The 18,735-nt window shown below is 42.3% G+C and overlaps 3 non-coding genes across 3 annotated transcripts; all 3 read left to right on the top strand.

Moving 5' to 3' along the window:
* The first annotated feature begins 3,236 nt into the window (after positions 1 to 3,236).
* On the top strand, positions 3,237 to 3,343 carry LOC133112162 (U6 spliceosomal RNA). Its single transcript, XR_009705056.1, has one exon. It is a non-coding gene; the product is annotated as a U6 spliceosomal RNA (small nuclear RNA).
* Positions 3,344 to 8,916: 5,573 nt separating this feature from the next.
* On the top strand, positions 8,917 to 9,023 carry LOC133112649 (U6 spliceosomal RNA). The gene has a single exon (XR_009705470.1). It is a non-coding gene; the product is annotated as a U6 spliceosomal RNA (small nuclear RNA).
* A 5,540-nt stretch (positions 9,024 to 14,563) lies between these two features.
* Positions 14,564 to 14,670, top strand: LOC133112648 (U6 spliceosomal RNA). The gene has a single exon (XR_009705469.1). It is a non-coding gene; the product is annotated as a U6 spliceosomal RNA (small nuclear RNA).
* Positions 14,671 to 18,735: the final 4,065 nt, after the last annotated feature.

Below are 18,735 nucleotides of genomic sequence, written 5' to 3'. Positions count from 1 at the left end.
CCTCTGATTGGCTCCAATATTGGAACATATTGGAACATTGGAACATTGGAACAGAGAAGATCGGTAAAGTGGCCAAATCCATTTGACTTTTAAGAGGCCAGCCTGTAGTGCAGTGGCAAGGTCGGCGGTTCGAGCCCCGGTGTAGCTGCGATAAGATCCGCACAGCTGTTGGGCCCTTGGGGGATGCCCTTAACACCCCATTGCTCCAGGGCTGTTTCCTGCTTAGTCTAATCAGGACTTGTCGGTCGCTTTGGATAAAAGCGTCTGCTAAATAACAAATGATTATTTATTTATAGCTTGCATTGTAGCAACTAGACCTAACATCCTCAAAATGACCTACACCGTGGCACGGTGTCATTTTGTTGGGAATGTTAAATGAACCAAAATAAAGAAGAAGAAAAAAAAAAAGTGAAACAGCAAAGTTGGGTGAATTTTGCAACTTTGAGTTGCATCAGGCAAGTATATTTCTCGAGTTATCAAAATACATTAGTTGTATTGTAGACTGGTTTCCGGTTTAATTTTGTCTTTCAACCTATAGGTACAACACACATCAGGACATGTAGGTCTCTTTGGATAAAAGCGTCTGCTAAATAACAAATGATTGATTATTTATTTATTTATTTATTTATTTATTTATTTATTTATTTATTTATTTATTTATTTATTTATTTATTTATTTATTTATTTATTTATTTATTTATTTATTTATTTATAGCTAGCATTGTGGCAACTCAACCTAACATCCTCAGGATGGCCTACACAGTGGCACGGTGTTATTTTGTTGGGAATGTAAGGTATATTTCTCGAGTTATGAAAATACATTAGTTGTATTGTAGACTGGTTTTATTTTGTCTTTGAACCTGTAGGTACACCGCACATCCCGATAGAAACACACATTAGGACTTGTCGGTAGCTTTGTATAAAAGCGTCATCCTCAGGAAGGCCTACACAGTGGCACGGTGTTATTTTGTTGAGAATGTCTGTCCTCCAGGGTCCTCGTCGCACTTCATTGTGCGTCGCTCTGGATAAGAGCGTCTGCTAAATGCCTGCAATGTAATGTAATGTAATGTGAAAAAGAAAGAACGGGAAACCGCAATGCTGTGTGAATTCTGTTGGGTGAAACATTCGCAGCATTGAAAACCATTCGCGTTTTTTCCCCTTTACATAGTTCTGAATGAAGATCAGGTATATCATTCTGAGTACAGTAAAAAATAAAATAAAAAAGGAACTTTGTACATGGGGTATATTCCAGATGTCTCATTAAAAATGCATGTCTTACGAAATTTAAAACGAAATTAGATTGAAGGCTTCACAATAGCCCACAGTCTTGTCCCGGAGGCTAGAACCTAAAGGCATATGGTGATGCAGCGTCTTTTGGTTATTACTGCTCTAGCCTTTGGAATAGCATGGGTCTTCGCGACTCCAAATCCGTAGACATTTTAAAAAGAAATCGTAAGACACACCCTGTTGTAGTTCTGTCTGTAACGTGGTACACAAATAAAGTTTTGCGTAGCCACGCCTGTATTTGCACTCGGCCTACACGGGCAGATGGCTTCGTCGCCTACGGGAGATAATATTGTATTTTTCCAAATAGTTTCACTTGTTTCAGTTCGGTGCAATATGGACGCGTGCGCACATAAAACAGTGCTACTGCGGCCGGACGTCTCTCGGGTAAGGTTGCCTGCTGTAGGCGGTCCGCATGTCACGTTAACTTGGTGTAGAATCAACTTGTTCGCTTGCTAGCTAACGACTGGTGGCCATAGTCCTTCGCCTCCGCGTCGTACAGTAACCCCCTTGTTAACAAGATTATTCCTGATACACGTCGTAAATACAGTCGTGTAGGCTATTTATTGCATTTTCTGGAAGGCTTGGCTGCTGTGCGAGGATTATCCAGCTACTGAGCAAACTGTTTCCACGTGCTAGGCCGGCTATAGCTAGCTCGTTTGCTACCTTGGCGAGGCGATGTAATTTAGTGCTCCGGTGCCTCGCTTATTGTATGTGTCTGGCCATTTTGCATGCTTAGAGATTGGGGAAGTAGATGAGAAGCACCGTACGTGGCACAGGTAAAGACAATTGTCACAACATTTTCAGAGGCCTTGTTGGAAAACGTGGCATTTCCCCCACGTAGGCCCAGCGGACGCCAAAAGTCGCCGTGTTAAGTTAGCCTACACCACAGAAGTAAATAATCGTGTGCCATAGTGGCTAGCTAACGAAAACGACAACGCAGAAGAACCACTCAGCTTGCTTTGGTTGGATATACACACACGGCAGTCTGCTGAGTGGTCAAAGAGGGAATGCTGCTTTCCACGTTTGTTTTGAGCAAACACTCGTGTTTCGAAGAACTCGTTTCCTCCGCGTTTTCGTCCTTTTTAGTGAATTTCGAGTGCTTACTCTAAATTAACTTTTGATGAATTGCCTTAAAAAACTCAGCCTCCAGTTTCTGTTATAGTGTAAAGTACCTTTCGGGCGTACTGTATATGGTATTAGAAACCATGCAGTGTTTTTTTGTTTTTTTCTCAAGTGTCTCTATTAATTGTATGTAAACGATGTTCTTCCCATAGACTGTATCAAAGTAAGGCTCTTCAGTGCATGCACCGTCTTTTTGACGGTTTTCCCTTTTCTAGCTGGAGAGCCCTTGTGAAAGGAATGAGCCGACTGACCTCTGGTGGCAATTACTAGCAATGTACGGGGAGATCCGGAAGTACCGTATTTGAATTTGAAGATGGCGGGCTCCTTGTTTACTTTTCTTCAGATTTTACCTTTTGCTGTCAGATGGCCTGACCTTACCTATACCTAGTAATACTATTGTTTTGTTGTTGTGTTTTTTCTTTTTCTTTCAGTGTGCGATGAATCTTTCAAGCATGTTCAGCTGATGGTGACTGAGATGAGGACAGCATGCAGCGGACAGGCTGGAGGTGGTGACAGTGCAGTTCTTTGTGAGGGTGCAGCCAATAGCAGGATCGAGGCAGTCGGCTGCATAAGTCGGCAGCGCACATCCGTGGACTCCATTTGCCTGCCTCGGAGGGACATTGATGTCTAAATGTGTTCAGCTCAACATGAGAGGTTGTGTTTGATAAACCTCCTGATGCAGATTTGTCTTGTTTGTAAGTGCTGCCAGTTTAGGCTGTCCTTACGAGGCACACACGCGTGCTATGCATGCTTTCGCACTCAGTCCATGACTGCGAACCATGGCCAGAACCCGCCCCTTAGGTAGCGCAGGCTCAGGTAGGTCTCTTGTGCTCGCTCCAGCAGCACATATACTAAAATTGGAACGATACAGAGAAGATTTGCATGGCCCCTGCGCAAGGATGGCACGCAAATTCGTGAAGCGTTCCATATTTTTAACCTTACCTGCGCACCAGTTGATATTTTCATGCCTAACCTGAGCTCTGGGTAACATTTTTTGTGAAGCGGTGCATATTTTGTGCCTTGCCTGAGGTCCAGGTAACATTTATTGGTGATTCTGTGCCTTACCTGAGCTCCAGGGTAACATGTTTTGTGATTTTTGTAAAACAGAAAGTTCTATTTTCATTTATACAAGCTGCTGTCCGGGTGTACCTAATAAAGTGGTCACCGAGTGTCCACTAACTCTGCTCGAGGGCAGAGGCTATTGTGACATCACAGGCTATTGTGACGTCACAGGAAATGGGTGGGCCAAATATTTGCATTTTCAGGCTGGTGGACAGGTGTACCTAATAAAGTGGTCACTGAGTGTGTATGAACCGCTAGAGGGCAACGGCTGTTGTGATAGCACAGGCTACTGTGACGTCACGGCAAATTGGTGGTCTTAAGTACGAGTGTAGAGATAAACCTAATAAAGTGAAACTCTGTCCTATTTTAAAAATAGAATCTCCATCTCTGCCGACCTTTTTTTATTTATTTTTTGAAATAAAATATCCATCTCGGTCCTATTTTAAAGAGTAGAACAGGTTCTCTGTATTGTTCCCATTTCAAGGAGTACAACAGGCCACTGAGGTGACTCGTCTTTGAAAAAGGCTTCATACGCCAGCGGACAAGTGCCTGGACATGGGCGGATGCTCTGCGTGAGGTGTGGTATGCTTGTGTGGCCCACTGGTGGGCCAGTAGCTGGCCATCTTCCCTCTGATCAAATAAACCCCAATTTCAAAGAGCAAGGGCTCATTTTTGGATGGTTGTTTGCTTTAGACTTGCAACTTGGCACTTTTTTCCCCCTCCGTTGATTGATGCAAATGTTTCTTTGTGCACTGCACACCACCTTGAGTGTATATTGGAAATAAAACTTTAAATGAGACGAATCGCTGTTGTCTGTTACTCTGACGACACTGAGTATCACGAGGGTATCTCCTAATATTTTGTGACTGTTCATATATCCAGGTCTAGCAAACTCGAATTCAGTTCTTGAGAATGTCTTGCTACTCATTGTCCAATTTCATTTCTTTTCCAGGCAGAAATTTTATTTGATAGTACAAAATGCAGAAAGGGAGCACCGTTGTGATTTTTAAAAATGATATTATTATTAATAATAATAATAATAATGACAATACAAATATGGCACAACTCGTTCACAGCAGAACATGGAGAAATGTCATGAGTACAAGAGATGGACGTGAATGGGGACCTACTTGTTGCTGCAACTAAATTCGGCAATTGTTCCAACAGTAGATAATAAACTGCCATCAAACAAAACAAGGACTGATTTGCACGTCCTCAAACTTAAACTGGAGCTATGCTGACGCCTAGTGTTAAAAGCTGAGCGTTTTTCTGCTGTTCAATATGTATGAAAATATATTTTTCACTGGCTTCTAGAGTGACTGCTATCGCGGTCACATGAGAATGATCACTGGTCTGATATTTTAATCACATAAATAAGTAGAATAAATAGAGCATGCCCATGGGAGGCATGTGTCCTGGTCTAAGATGTTCGCAGTGTCATGGTCCAAGCTGATGTCCTGCAGCGCCCGGCCCGTCTGCGACTGAGGTTCCCTGCAATGTGAGGCTGTGCACACAGGAAAAACATGCTTATCACAAGATTTATGAACATGCTATGTGACACAGAGTATTTAAAAGTAATAATAATAATAATAATAATAATTAATTTAACTTCACAGGGGCTACCAAGATGTAGTAGTTGACAGACCTAACCACAGCTAGCTAGCTACACTATACCACTGAAATGACTCACTTTTTAAAACATTTCGACAGAAATGATTAAATTGGGGGAGTAATTAGGCTGCATTATTCGTATAGTCACACGCTGAATCGAGGTATGGAGGTAGGTAGGTAGATAGCCAAGCAGCTATCCGCCTTGCAAGCCAGAGAATATTACGTTTTGTAATTAAAACGAAATGTGCGACATGCCAGCTTTGTCTTACGATATATTTCTAATGTAAAAATACATACATGATGTGTTTATACAGCTGGAAAGTTCTTTCATTCATTCGTTCTGTGTATTAACAGCAACGATAAACGTATTGAACAGCGCGAAAGCCAACTAGCTAGCCTGCTCTGACCATCGCTAACATGAAAATACAAATGATTCTTCTCATTTTAATAAAAATTTCATTAGAAAACGCATTGAAAGCTTACCTTTCACCGATGCGGGAGCAATGGCCGACGCGCCGATTTGAGTCAAAACGGAGGAAGAGCTACAATTGGCCGGCTAAACACGTGATGAATTTGGAACAAACACGTGTTCAATTTGGAACAAATCCGGCCATCTGATTGGCTGAGCCGCTTTGTCAAAGTTGGTGAAAGTTGTAAATTGGAACAAGGCACGGCCTCTGATTGGCTCCAATATTGGAACATATTGGAACATTGGAACATTGGAACAGAGAAGATCGGTAAAGTGGCCAAATCCATTTGACTTTTAAGAGGCCAGCCTGTAGTGCAGTGGCAAGGTCGGCGGTTCGAGCCCCGGTGTAGCTGCGATAAGATCCGCACAGCTGTTGGGCCCTTGGGGGATGCCCTTAACACCCCATTGCTCCAGGGCTGTTTCCTGCTTAGTCTAATCAGGACTTGTCGGTCGCTTTGGATAAAAGCGTCTGCTAAATAACAAATGATTATTTATTTATAGCTTGCATTGTAGCAACTAGACCTAACATCCTCAAAATGACCTACACCGTGGCACGGTGTCATTTTGTTGGGAATGTTAAATGAACCAAAATAAAGAAGAAGAAAAAAAAAAAGTGAAACAGCAAAGTTGGGTGAATTTTGCAACTTTGAGTTGCATCAGGCAAGTATATTTCTCGAGTTATCAAAATACATTAGTTGTATTGTAGACTGGTTTCCGGTTTAATTTTGTCTTTCAACCTATAGGTACAACACACATCAGGACATGTAGGTCTCTTTGGATAAAAGCGTCTGCTAAATAACAAATGATTATTTATTTATTTATTTATTTATTTATTTATTTATAGCTAGCATTGTGGCAACTCAACCTAACATCCTCAGGATGGCCTACACAGTGGCACGGTGTTATTTTGTTGGGAATGTAAGGTATATTTCTCGAGTTATGAAAATACATTAGTTGTATTGTAGACTGGTTTTATTTTGTCTTTGAACCTGTAGGTACACCGCACATCCCGATAGAAACACACATCAGGACTTGTCGGTAGCTTTGTATAAAAGCGTCATCCTCAGGAAGGCCTACACAGTGGCACGGTGTTATTTTGTTGAGAATGTCTGTCCTCCAGGGTCCTCGTCGCACTTCATTGTGCGTCGCTCTGGATAAGAGCGTCTGCTAAATGCCTGCAATGTAATGTAATGTAATGTGAAAAAGAAAGAACGGGAAACCGCAATGCTGTGTGAATTCTGTTGGGTGAAACATTCGCAGCATTGAAAACCATTCGCGTTTTTTCCCCTTTACATAGTTCTGAATGAAGATCAGGTATATCATTCTGAGTACAGTAAAAAATAAAATAAAAAAGGAACTTTGTACATGGGGTATATTCCAGATGTCTCATTAAAAATGCATGTCTTACGAAATTTAAAACGAAATTAGATTGAAGGCTTCACAATAGCCCACAGTCTTGTCCCGGAGGCTAGAACCTAAAGGCATATGGTGATGCAGCGTCTTTTGGTTATTACTGCTCTAGCCTTTGGAATAGCATGGGTCTTCGCGACTCCAAATCCGTAGACATTTTAAAAAGAAATCGTAAGACACACCCTGTTGTAGTTCTGTCTGTAACGTGGTACACAAATAAAGTTTTGCGTAGCCACGCCTGTATTTGCACTCGGCCTACACGGGCAGATGGCTTCGTCGCCTACGGGAGATAATATTGTATTTTTCCAAATAGTTTCACTTGTTTCAGTTCGGTGCAATATGGACGCGTGCGCACATAAAACAGTGCTACTGCGGCCGGACGTCTCTCGGGTAAGGTTGCCTGCTGTAGGCGGTCCGCATGTCACGTTAACTTGGTGTAGAATCAACTTGTTCGCTTGCTAGCTAACGACTGGTGGCCATAGTCCTTCGCCTCCGCGTCGTACAGTAACCCCCTTGTTAACAAGATTATTCCTGATACACGTCGTAAATACAGTCGTGTAGGCTATTTATTGCATTTTCTGGAAGGCTTGGCTGCTGTGCGAGGATTATCCAGCTACTGAGCAAACTGTTTCCACGTGCTAGGCCGGCTATAGCTAGCTCGTTTGCTACCTTGGCGAGGCGATGTAATTTAGTGCTCCGGTGCCTCGCTTATTGTATGTGTCTGGCCATTTTGCATGCTTAGAGATTGGGGAAGTAGATGAGAAGCACCGTACGTGGCACAGGTAAAGACAATTGTCACAACATTTTCAGAGGCCTTGTTGGAAAACGTGGCATTTCCCCCACGTAGGCCCAGCGGACGCCAAAAGTCGCCGTGTTAAGTTAGCCTACACCACAGAAGTAAATAATCGTGTGCCATAGTGGCTAGCTAACGAAAACGACAACGCAGAAGAACCACTCAGCTTGCTTTGGTTGGATATACACACACGGCAGTCTGCTGAGTGGTCAAAGAGGGAATGCTGCTTTCCACGTTTGTTTTGAGCAAACACTCGTGTTTCGAAGAACTCGTTTCCTCCGCGTTTTCGTCCTTTTTAGTGAATTTCGAGTGCTTACTCTAAATTAACTTTTGATGAATTGCCTTAAAAAACTCAGCCTCCAGTTTCTGTTATAGTGTAAAGTACCTTTCGGGCGTACTGTATATGGTATTAGAAACCATGCAGTGTTTTTTTGTTTTTTTCTCAAGTGTCTCTATTAATTGTATGTAAACGATGTTCTTCCCATAGACTGTATCAAAGTAAGGCTCTTCCGTGCATGCACCGTCTTTTTGACGGTTTTCCCTTTTCTAGCTGGAGAGCCCTTGTGAAAGGAATGAGCCGACTGACCTCTGGTGGCAATTACTAGCAATGTACGGGGAGATCCGGAAGTACCGTATTTGAATTTGAAGATGGCGGGCTCCTTGTTTACTTTTCTTCAGATTTTACCTTTTGCTGTCAGATGGCCTGACCTTACCTATACCTAGTAATACTATTGTTTTGTTGTTGTGTTTTTTCTTTTTCTTTCAGTGTGCGATGAATCTTTCAAGCATGTTCAGCTGATGGTGACTGAGATGAGGACAGCATGCAGCGGACAGGCTGGAGGTGGTGACAGTGCAGTTCTTTGTGAGGGTGCAGCCAATAGCAGGATCGAGGCAGTCGGCTGCATAAGTCGGCAGCGCACATCCGTGGACTCCATTTGCCTGCCTCGGAGGGACATTGATGTCTAAATGTGTTCAGCTCAACATGAGAGGTTGTGTTTGATAAACCTCCTGATGCAGATTTGTCTTGTTTGTAAGTGCTGCCAGTTTAGGCTGTCCTTACGAGGCACACACGCGTGCTATGCATGCTTTCGCACTCAGTCCATGACTGCGAACCATGGCCAGAACCCGCCCCTTAGGTAGCGCAGGCTCAGGTAGGTCTCTTGTGCTCGCTCCGGCAGCACATATACTAAAATTGGAACGATACAGAGAAGATTAGCATGGCCCCTGCGCAAGGATGACACGCAAATTCGTGAAGCGTTCCATATTTTTAACCTTACCTGCGCACCAGTTGATATTTTCATGCCTAACCTGAGCTCTGGGTAACATTTTTTGTGAAGCGGTGCATATTTTGTGCCTTGCCTGAGGTCCAGGTAACATTTATTGGTGATTCTGTGCCTTACCTGAGCTCCAGGGTAACATGTTTTGTGATTTTTGTAAAACAGAAAGTTCTATTTTCATTTATACAAGCTGCTGTCCGGGTGTACCTAATAAAGTGGTCACCGAGTGTCCACTAACTCTGCTCGAGGGCAGAGGCTATTGTGACATCACAGGCTATTGTGACGTCACAGGAAATGGGTGGGCCAAATATTTGCATTTTCAGGCTGGTGGACAGGTGTACCTAATAAAGTGGTCACTGAGTGTGTATGAACCGCTAGAGGGCAACGGCTGTTGTGATAGCACAGGCTACTGTGACGTCACGGCAAATTGGTGGTCTTAAGTACGAGTGTAGAGATAAACCTAATAAAGTGAAACTCTGTCCTATTTTAAAAATAGAATCTCCATCTCTGCCGACCTTTTTTTATTTATTTTTTGAAATAAAATATCCATCTCGGTCCTATTTTAAAGAGTAGAACAGGTTCTCTGTATTGTTCCCATTTCAAGGAGTACAACAGGCCACTGAGGTGACTCGTCTTTGAAAAAGGCTTCATACGCCAGCGGACAAGTGCCTGGACATGGGCGGATGCTCTGCGTGAGGTGTGGTATGCTTGTGTGGCCCACTGGTGGGCCAGTAGCTGGCCATCTTCCCTCTGATCAAATAAACCCCAATTTCAAAGAGCAAGGGCTCATTTTTGGATGGTTGTTTGCTTTAGACTTGCAACTTGGCACTTTTTTCCCCCTCCGTTGATTGATGCAAATGTTTCTTTGTGCACTGCACACCACCTTGAGTGTATATTGGAAATAAAACTTTAAATGAGACGAATCGCTGTTGTCTGTTACTCTGACGACACTGAGTATCACGAGGGTATCTCCTAATATTTTGTGACTGTTCATATATCCAGGTCTAGCAAACTCGAATTCAGTTCTTGAGAATGTCTTGCTACTCATTGTCCAATTTCATTTCTTTTCCAGGCAGAAATTTTATTTGATAGTACAAAATGCAGAAAGGGAGCACCGTTGTGATTTTTAAAAATGATATTATTATTAATAATAATAATAATAATGACAATACAAATATGGCACAACTCGTTCACAGCAGAACATGGAGAAATGTCATGAGTACAAGAGATGGACGTGAATGGGGACCTACTTGTTGCTGCAACTAAATTCGGCAATTGTTCCAACAGTAGATAATAAACTGCCATCAAACAAAACAAGGACTGATTTGCACGTCCTCAAACTTAAACTGGAGCTATGCTGACGCCTAGTGTTAAAAGCTGAGCGTTTTTCTGCTGTTCAATATGTATGAAAATATATTTTTCACTGGCTTCTAGAGTGACTGCTATCGCGGTCACATGAGAATGATCACTGGTCTGATATTTTAATCACATAAATAAGTAGAATAAATAGAGCATGCCCATGGGAGGCATGTGTCCTGGTCTAAGATGTTCGCAGTGTCATGGTCCAAGCTGATGTCCTGCAGCGCCCGGCCCGTCTGCGACTGAGGTTCCCTGCAATGTGAGGCTGTGCACACAGGAAAAACATGCTTATCACAAGATTTATGAACATGCTATGTGACACAGAGTATTTAAAAGTAATAATAATAATAATAATAATAATAATAATAATAATAATTAATTTAACTTCACAGGGGCTACCAAGATGTAGTAGTTGACAGACCTAACCACAGCTAGCTAGCTACACTATACCACTGAAATGACTCACTTTTTAAAACATTTCGACAGAAATGATTAAATTGGGGGAGTAATTAGGCTGCATTATTCGTATAGTCACACGCTGAATCGAGGTATGGAGGTAGGTAGGTAGATAGCCAAGCAGCTATCCGCCTTGCAAGCCAGAGAATATTACGTTTTGTAATTAAAACGAAATGTGCGACATGCCAGCTTTGTCTTACGATATATTTCTAATGTAAAAATACATACATGATGTGTTTATACAGCTGGAAAGTTCTTTCATTCATTCGTTCTGTGTATTAACAGCAACGATAAACGTATTGAACAGCGCGAAAGCCAACTAGCTAGCCTGCTCTGACCATCGCTAACATGAAAATACAAATGATTCTTCTCATTTTAATAAAAATTTCATTAGAAAACGCATTGAAAGCTTACCTTTCACCGATGCGGGAGCAATGGCCGACGCGCCGATTTGAGTCAAAACGGAGGAAGAGCTACAATTGGCCGGCTAAACACGTGATGAATTTGGAACAAACACGTGTTCAATTTGGAACAAATCCGGCCATCTGATTGGCTGAGCCGCTTTGTCAAAGTTGGTGAAAGTTGTAAATTGGAACAAGGCACGGCCTCTGATTGGCTCCAATATTGGAACATATTGGAACATTGGAACATTGGAACAGAGAAGATCGGTAAAGTGGCCAAATCCATTTGACTTTTAAGAGGCCAGCCTGTAGTGCAGTGGCAAGGTCGGCGGTTCGAGCCCCGGTGTAGCTGCGATAAGATCCGCACAGCTGTTGGGCCCTTGGGGGATGCCCTTAACACCCCATTGCTCCAGGGCTGTTTCCTGCTTAGTCTAATCAGGACTTGTCGGTCGCTTTGGATAAAAGCGTCTGCTAAATAACAAATGATTATTTATTTATAGCTTGCATTGTAGCAACTAGACCTAACATCCTCAAAATGACCTACACCGTGGCACGGTGTCATTTTGTTGGGAATGTTAAATGAACCAAAATAAAGAAGAAGAAAAAAAAAAAGTGAAACAGCAAAGTTGGGTGAATTTTGCAACTTTGAGTTGCATCAGGCAAGTATATTTCTCGAGTTATCAAAATACATTAGTTGTATTGTAGACTGGTTTCCGGTTTAATTTTGTCTTTCAACCTATAGGTACAACACACATCAGGACATGTAGGTCTCTTTGGATAAAAGCGTCTGCTAAATAACAAATGATTGATTATTTATTTATTTATTTATTTATTTATTTATTTATTTATTTATTTATTTATTTATTTATTTATTTATTTATTCTCGAGTTATGAAAATACATTAGTTGTATTGTAGACTGGTTTTATTTTGTCTTTGAACCTGTAGGTACACCGCACATCCCGATAGAAACACACATCAGGACTTGTCGGTAGCTTTGTATAAAAGCGTCATCCTCAGGAAGGCCTACACAGTGGCACGGTGTTATTTTGTTGAGAATGTCTGTCCTCCAGGGTCCTCGTCGCACTTCATTGTGCGTCGCTCTGGATAAGAGCGTCTGCTAAATGCCTGCAATGTAATGTAATGTAATGTGAAAAAGAAAGAACGGGAAACCGCAATGCTGTGTGAATTCTGTTGGGTGAAACATTCGCAGCATTGAAAACCATTCGCGTTTTTTCCCCTTTACATAGTTCTGAATGAAGATCAGGTATATCATTCTGAGTACAGTAAAAAATAAAATAAAAAAGGAACTTTGTACATGGGGTATATTCCAGATGTCTCATTAAAAATGCATGTCTTACGAAATTTAAAACGAAATTAGATTGAAGGCTTCACAATAGCCCACAGTCTTGTCCCGGAGGCTAGAACCTAAAGGCATATGGTGATGCAGCGTCTTTTGGTTATTACTGCTCTAGCCTTTGGAATAGCATGGGTCTTCGCGACTCCAAATCCGTAGACATTTTAAAAAGAAATCGTAAGACACACCCTGTTGTAGTTCTGTCTGTAACGTGGTACACAAATAAAGTTTTGCGTAGCCACGCCTGTATTTGCACTCGGCCTACACGGGCAGATGGCTTCGTCGCCTACGGGAGATAATATTGTATTTTTCCAAATAGTTTCACTTGTTTCAGTTCGGTGCAATATGGACGCGTGCGCACATAAAACAGTGCTACTGCGGCCGGACGTCTCTCGGGTAAGGTTGCCTGCTGTAGGCGGTCCGCATGTCACGTTAACTTGGTGTAGAATCAACTTGTTCGCTTGCTAGCTAACGACTGGTGGCCATAGTCCTTCGCCTCCGCGTCGTACAGTAACCCCCTTGTTAACAAGATTATTCCTGATACACGTCGTAAATACAGTCGTGTAGGCTATTTATTGCATTTTCTGGAAGGCTTGGCTGCTGTGCGAGGATTATCCAGCTACTGAGCAAACTGTTTCCACGTGCTAGGCCGGCTATAGCTAGCTCGTTTGCTACCTTGGCGAGGCGATGTAATTTAGTGCTCCGGTGCCTCGCTTATTGTATGTGTCTGGCCATTTTGCATGCTTAGAGATTGGGGAAGTAGATGAGAAGCACCGTACGTGGCACAGGTAAAGACAATTGTCACAACATTTTCAGAGGCCTTGTTGGAAAACGTGGCATTTCCCCCACGTAGGCCCAGCGGACGCCAAAAGTCGCCGTGTTAAGTTAGCCTACACCACAGAAGTAAATAATCGTGTGCCATAGTGGCTAGCTAACGAAAACGACAACGCAGAAGAACCACTCAGCTTGCTTTGGTTGGATATACACACACGGCAGTCTGCTGAGTGGTCAAAGAGGGAATGCTGCTTTCCACGTTTGTTTTGAGCAAACACTCGTGTTTCGAAGAACTCGTTTCCTCCGCGTTTTCGTCCTTTTTAGTGAATTTCGAGTGCTTACTCTAAATTAACTTTTGATGAATTGCCTTAAAAAACTCAGCCTCCAGTTTCTGTTATAGTGTAAAGTACCTTTCGGGCGTACTGTATATGGTATTAGAAACCATGCAGTGTTTTTTTGTTTTTTTCTCAAGTGTCTCTATTAATTGTATGTAAACGATGTTCTTCCCATAGACTGTATCAAAGTAAGGCTCTTCCGTGCATGCACCGTCTTTTTGACGGTTTTCCCTTTTCTAGCTGGAGAGCCCTTGTGAAAGGAATGAGCCGACTGACCTCTGGTGGCAATTACTAGCAATGTACGGGGAGATCCGGAAGTACCGTATTTGAATTTGAAGATGGCGGGCTCCTTGTTTACTTTTCTTCAGATTTTACCTTTTGCTGTCAGATGGCCTGACCTTACCTATACCTAGTAATACTATTGTTTTGTTGTTGTGTTTTTTCTTTTTCTTTCAGTGTGCGATGAATCTTTCAAGCATGTTCAGCTGATGGTGACTGAGATGAGGACAGCATGCAGCGGACAGGCTGGAGGTGGTGACAGTGCAGTTCTTTGTGAGGGTGCAGCCAATAGCAGGATCGAGGCAGTCGGCTGCATAAGTCGGCAGCGCACATCCGTGGACTCCATTTGCCTGCCTCGGAGGGACATTGATGTCTAAATGTGTTCAGCTCAACATGAGAGGTTGTGTTTGATAAACCTCCTGATGCAGATTTGTCTTGTTTGTAAGTGCTGCCAGTTTAGGCTGTCCTTACGAGGCACACACGCGTGCTATGCATGCTTTCGCACTCAGTCCATGACTGCGAACCATGGCCAGAACCCGCCCCTTAGGTAGCGCAGGCTCAGGTAGGTCTCTTGTGCTCGCTCCGGCAGCACATATACTAAAATTGGAACGATACAGAGAAGATTAGCATGGCCCCTGCGCAAGGATGACACGCAAATTCGTGAAGCGTTCCATATTTTTAACCTTACCTGCGCACCAGTTGATATTTTCATGCCTAACCTGAGCTCTGGGTAACATTTTTTGTGAAGCGGTGCATATTTTGTGCCTTGCCTGAGGTCCAGGTAACATTTATTGGTGATTCTGTGCCTTACCTGAGCTCCAGGGTAACATGTTTTGTGATTTTTGTAAAACAGAAAGTTCTATTTTCATTTATACAAGCTGCTGTCCGGGTGTACCTAATAAAGTGGTCACCGAGTGTCCACTAACTCTGCTCGAGGGCAGAGGCTATTGTGACATCACAGGCTATTGTGACGTCACAGGAAATGGGTGGGCCAAATATTTGCATTTTCAGGCTGGTGGACAGGTGTACCTAATAAAGTGGTCACTGAGTGTGTATGAACCGCTAGAGGGCAACGGCTGTTGTGATAGCACAGGCTACTGTGACGTCACGGCAAATTGGTGGTCTTAAGTACGAGTGTAGAGATAAACCTAATAAAGTGAAACTCTGTCCTATTTTAAAAATAGAATCTCCATCTCTGCCGACCTTTTTTTATTTATTTTTTGAAAAAAAATATCCATCTCGGTCCTATTTTAAAGAGTAGAACAGGTTCTCTGTATTGTTCCCATTTCAAGGAGTACAACAGGCCACTGAGGTGACTCGTCTTTGAAAAAGGCTTCATACGCCAGCGGACAAGTGCCTGGACATGGGCGGATGCTCTGCGTGAGGTGTGGTATGCTTGTGTGGCCCACTGGTGGGCCAGTAGCTGGCCATCTTCCCTCTGATCAAATAAACCCCAATTTCAAAGAGCAAGGGCTCATTTTTGGATGGTTGTTTGCTTTAGACTTGCAACTTGGCACTTTTTTCCCCCTCCGTTGATTGATGCAAATGTTTCTTTGTGCACTGCACACCACCTTGAGTGTATATTGGAAATAAAACTTTAAATGAGACGAATCGCTGTTGTCTGTTACTCTGACGACACTGAGTATCACGAGGGTATCTCCTAATATTTTGTGACTGTTCATATATCCAGGTCTAGCAAACTCGAATTCAGTTCTTGAGAATGTCTTGCTACTCATTGTCCAATTTCATTTCTTTTCCAGGCAGAAATTTTATTTGATAGTACAAAATGCAGAAAGGGAGCACCGTTGTGATTTTTAAAAATGATATTATTATTAATAATAATAATAATAATGACAATACAAATATGGCACAACTCGTTCACAGCAGAACATGGAGAAATGTCATGAGTACAAGAGATGGACGTGAATGGGGACCTACTTGTTGCTGCAACTAAATTCGGCAATTGTTCCAACAGTAGATAATAAACTGCCATCAAACAAAACAAGGACTGATTTGCACGTCCTCAAACTTAAACTGGAGCTATGCTGACGCCTAGTGTTAAAAGCTGAGCGTTTTTCTGCTGTTCAATATGTATGAAAATATATTTTTCACTGGCTTCTAGAGTGACTGCTATCGCGGTCACATGAGAATGATCACTGGTCTGATATTTTAATCACATAAATAAGTAGAATAAATAGAGCATGCCCATGGGAGGCATGTGTCCTGGTCTAAGATGTTCGCAGTGTCATGGTCCAAGCTGATGTCCTGCAGCGCCCGGCCCGTCTGCGACTGAGGTTCCCTGCAATGTGAGGCTGTGCACACAGGAAAAACATGCTTATCACAAGATTTATGAACATGCTATGTGACACAGAGTATTTAAAAGTAATAATAATAATAATAATAATAATAATAATAATAATTAATTTAACTTCACAGGGGCTACCAAGATGTAGTAGTTGACAGACCTAACCACAGCTAGCTAGCTACACTATACCACTGAAATGACTCACTTTTTAAAACATTTCGACAGAAATGATTAAATTGGGGGAGTAATTAGGCTGCATTATTCGTATAGTCACACGCTGAATCGAGGTATGGAGGTAGGTAGGTAGATAGCCAAGCAGCTATCCGCCTTGCAAGCCAGAGAATATTACGTTTTGTAATTAAAACGAAATGTGCGACATGCCAGCTTTGTCTTACGATATATTTCTAATGTAAAAATACATACATGATGTGTTTATACAGCTGGAAAGTTCTTTCATTCATTCGTTCTGTGTATTAACAGCAACGATAAACGTATTGAACAGCGCGAAAGCCAACTAGCTAGCCTGCTCTGACCATCGCTAACATGAAAATACAAATGATTCTTCTCATTTTAATAAAAATTTCATTAGAAAACGCATTGAAAGCTTACCTTTCACCGATGCGGGAGCAATGGCCGACGCGCCGATTTGAGTCAAAACGGAGGAAGAGCTACAATTGGCCGGCTAAACACGTGATGAATTTGGAACAAACACGTGTTCAATTTGGAACAAATCCGGCCATCTGATTGGCTGAGCCGCTTTGTCAAAGTTGGTGAAAGTTGTAAATTGGAACAAGGCACGGCCTCTGATTGGCTCCAATATTGGAACATATTGGAACATTGGAACATTGGAACAGAGAAGATCGGTAAAGTGGCCAAATCCATTTGACTTTTAAGAGGCCAGCCTGTAGTGCAGTGGCAAGGTCGGCGGTTCGAGCCCCGGTGTAGCTGCGATAAGATCCGCACAGCTGTTGGGCCCTTGGGGGATGCCCTTAACACCCCATTGCTCCAGGGCTGTTTCCTGCTTAGTCTAATCAGGACTTGTCGGTCGCTTTGGATAAAAGCGTCTGCTAAATAACAAATGATTATTTATTTATAGCTTGCATTGTAGCAACTAGACCTAACATCCTCAAAATGACCTACACCGTGGCACGGTGTCATTTTGTTGGGAATGTTAAATGAACCAAAATAAAGAAGAAGAAAAAAAAAAAGTGAAACAGCAAAGTTGGGTGAATTTTGCAACTTTGAGTTGCATCAGGCAAGTATATTTCTCGAGTTATCAAAATACATTAGTTGTATTGTAGACTGGTTTCCGGTTTAATTTTGTCTTTCAACCTATAGGTACAACACACATCAGGACATGTAGGTCTCTTTGGATAAAAGCGTCTGCTAAATAACAAATGATTATTTATTTATTTATTTATTTATTTATTTATTTATAGCTAGCATTGTGGCAACTCAACCTAACATCCTCAGGATGGCCTACACAGTGGCACGGTGTTATTTTGTTGGGAATGTAAGGTATATTTCTCGAGTTATGAAAATACATTAGTTGTATTGTAGACTGGTTTTATTTTGTCTTTGAACCTGTAGGTACACCGCACATCCCGATAGAAACACACATCAGGACTTGTCGGTAGCTTTGTATAAAAGCGTCATCCTCAGGAAGGCCTACACAGTGGCACGGTGTTATTTTGTTGAGAATGTCTGTCCTCCAGGGTCCTCGTCGCACTTCATTGTGCGTCGCTCTGGATAAGAGCGTCTGCTAAATGCCTGCAATGTAATGTAATGTAATGTGAAAAAGAAAGAACGGGAAACCGCAATGCTGTGTGAATTCTGTTGGGTGAAACATTCGCAGCATTGAAAACCATTCGCGTTTTTTCCCCTTTACATAGTTCTGAATGAAGATCAGGTATATCATTCTGAGTACAGTAAAAAATAAAATAAAAAAGGAACTTTGTACATGGGGTATATTCCAGATGTCTCATTAAAAATGCATGTCTTACGAAATTTAAAACGAAATTAGATTGAAGGCTTCACAATAGCCCACAGTCTTGTCCCGGAGGCTAGAACCTAAAGGCATATGGTGATGCAGCGTCTTTTGGTTATTACTGCTCTAGCCTTTGGAATAGCATGGGTCTTCGCGACTCCAAATCCGTAGACATTTTAAAAAGAAATCGTAAGACACACCCTGTTGTAGTTCTGTCTGTAACGTGGTACACAAATAAAGTTTTGCGTAGCCACGCCTGTATTTGCACTCGGCCTACACGGGCAGATGGCTTCGTCGCCTACGGGAGATAATATTGTATTTTTCCAAATAGTTTCACTTGTTTCAGTTCGGTGCAATATGGACGCGTGCGCACATAAAACAGTGCTACTGCGGCCGGACGTCTCTCGGGTAAGGTTGCCTGCTGTAGGCGGTCCGCATGTCACGTTAACTTGG

The sequence above is a fragment of the Conger conger genome, chromosome 15 (genome assembly GCF_963514075.1).
Source record: "Conger conger chromosome 15, fConCon1.1, whole genome shotgun sequence".
Classification (NCBI taxonomy): Eukaryota; Metazoa; Chordata; class Actinopteri; order Anguilliformes; family Congridae; genus Conger; species Conger conger.
The sequence above is the reverse complement of the archived record's forward strand: the minus strand, read 5'-3'. Positions and strand labels throughout refer to the sequence as shown.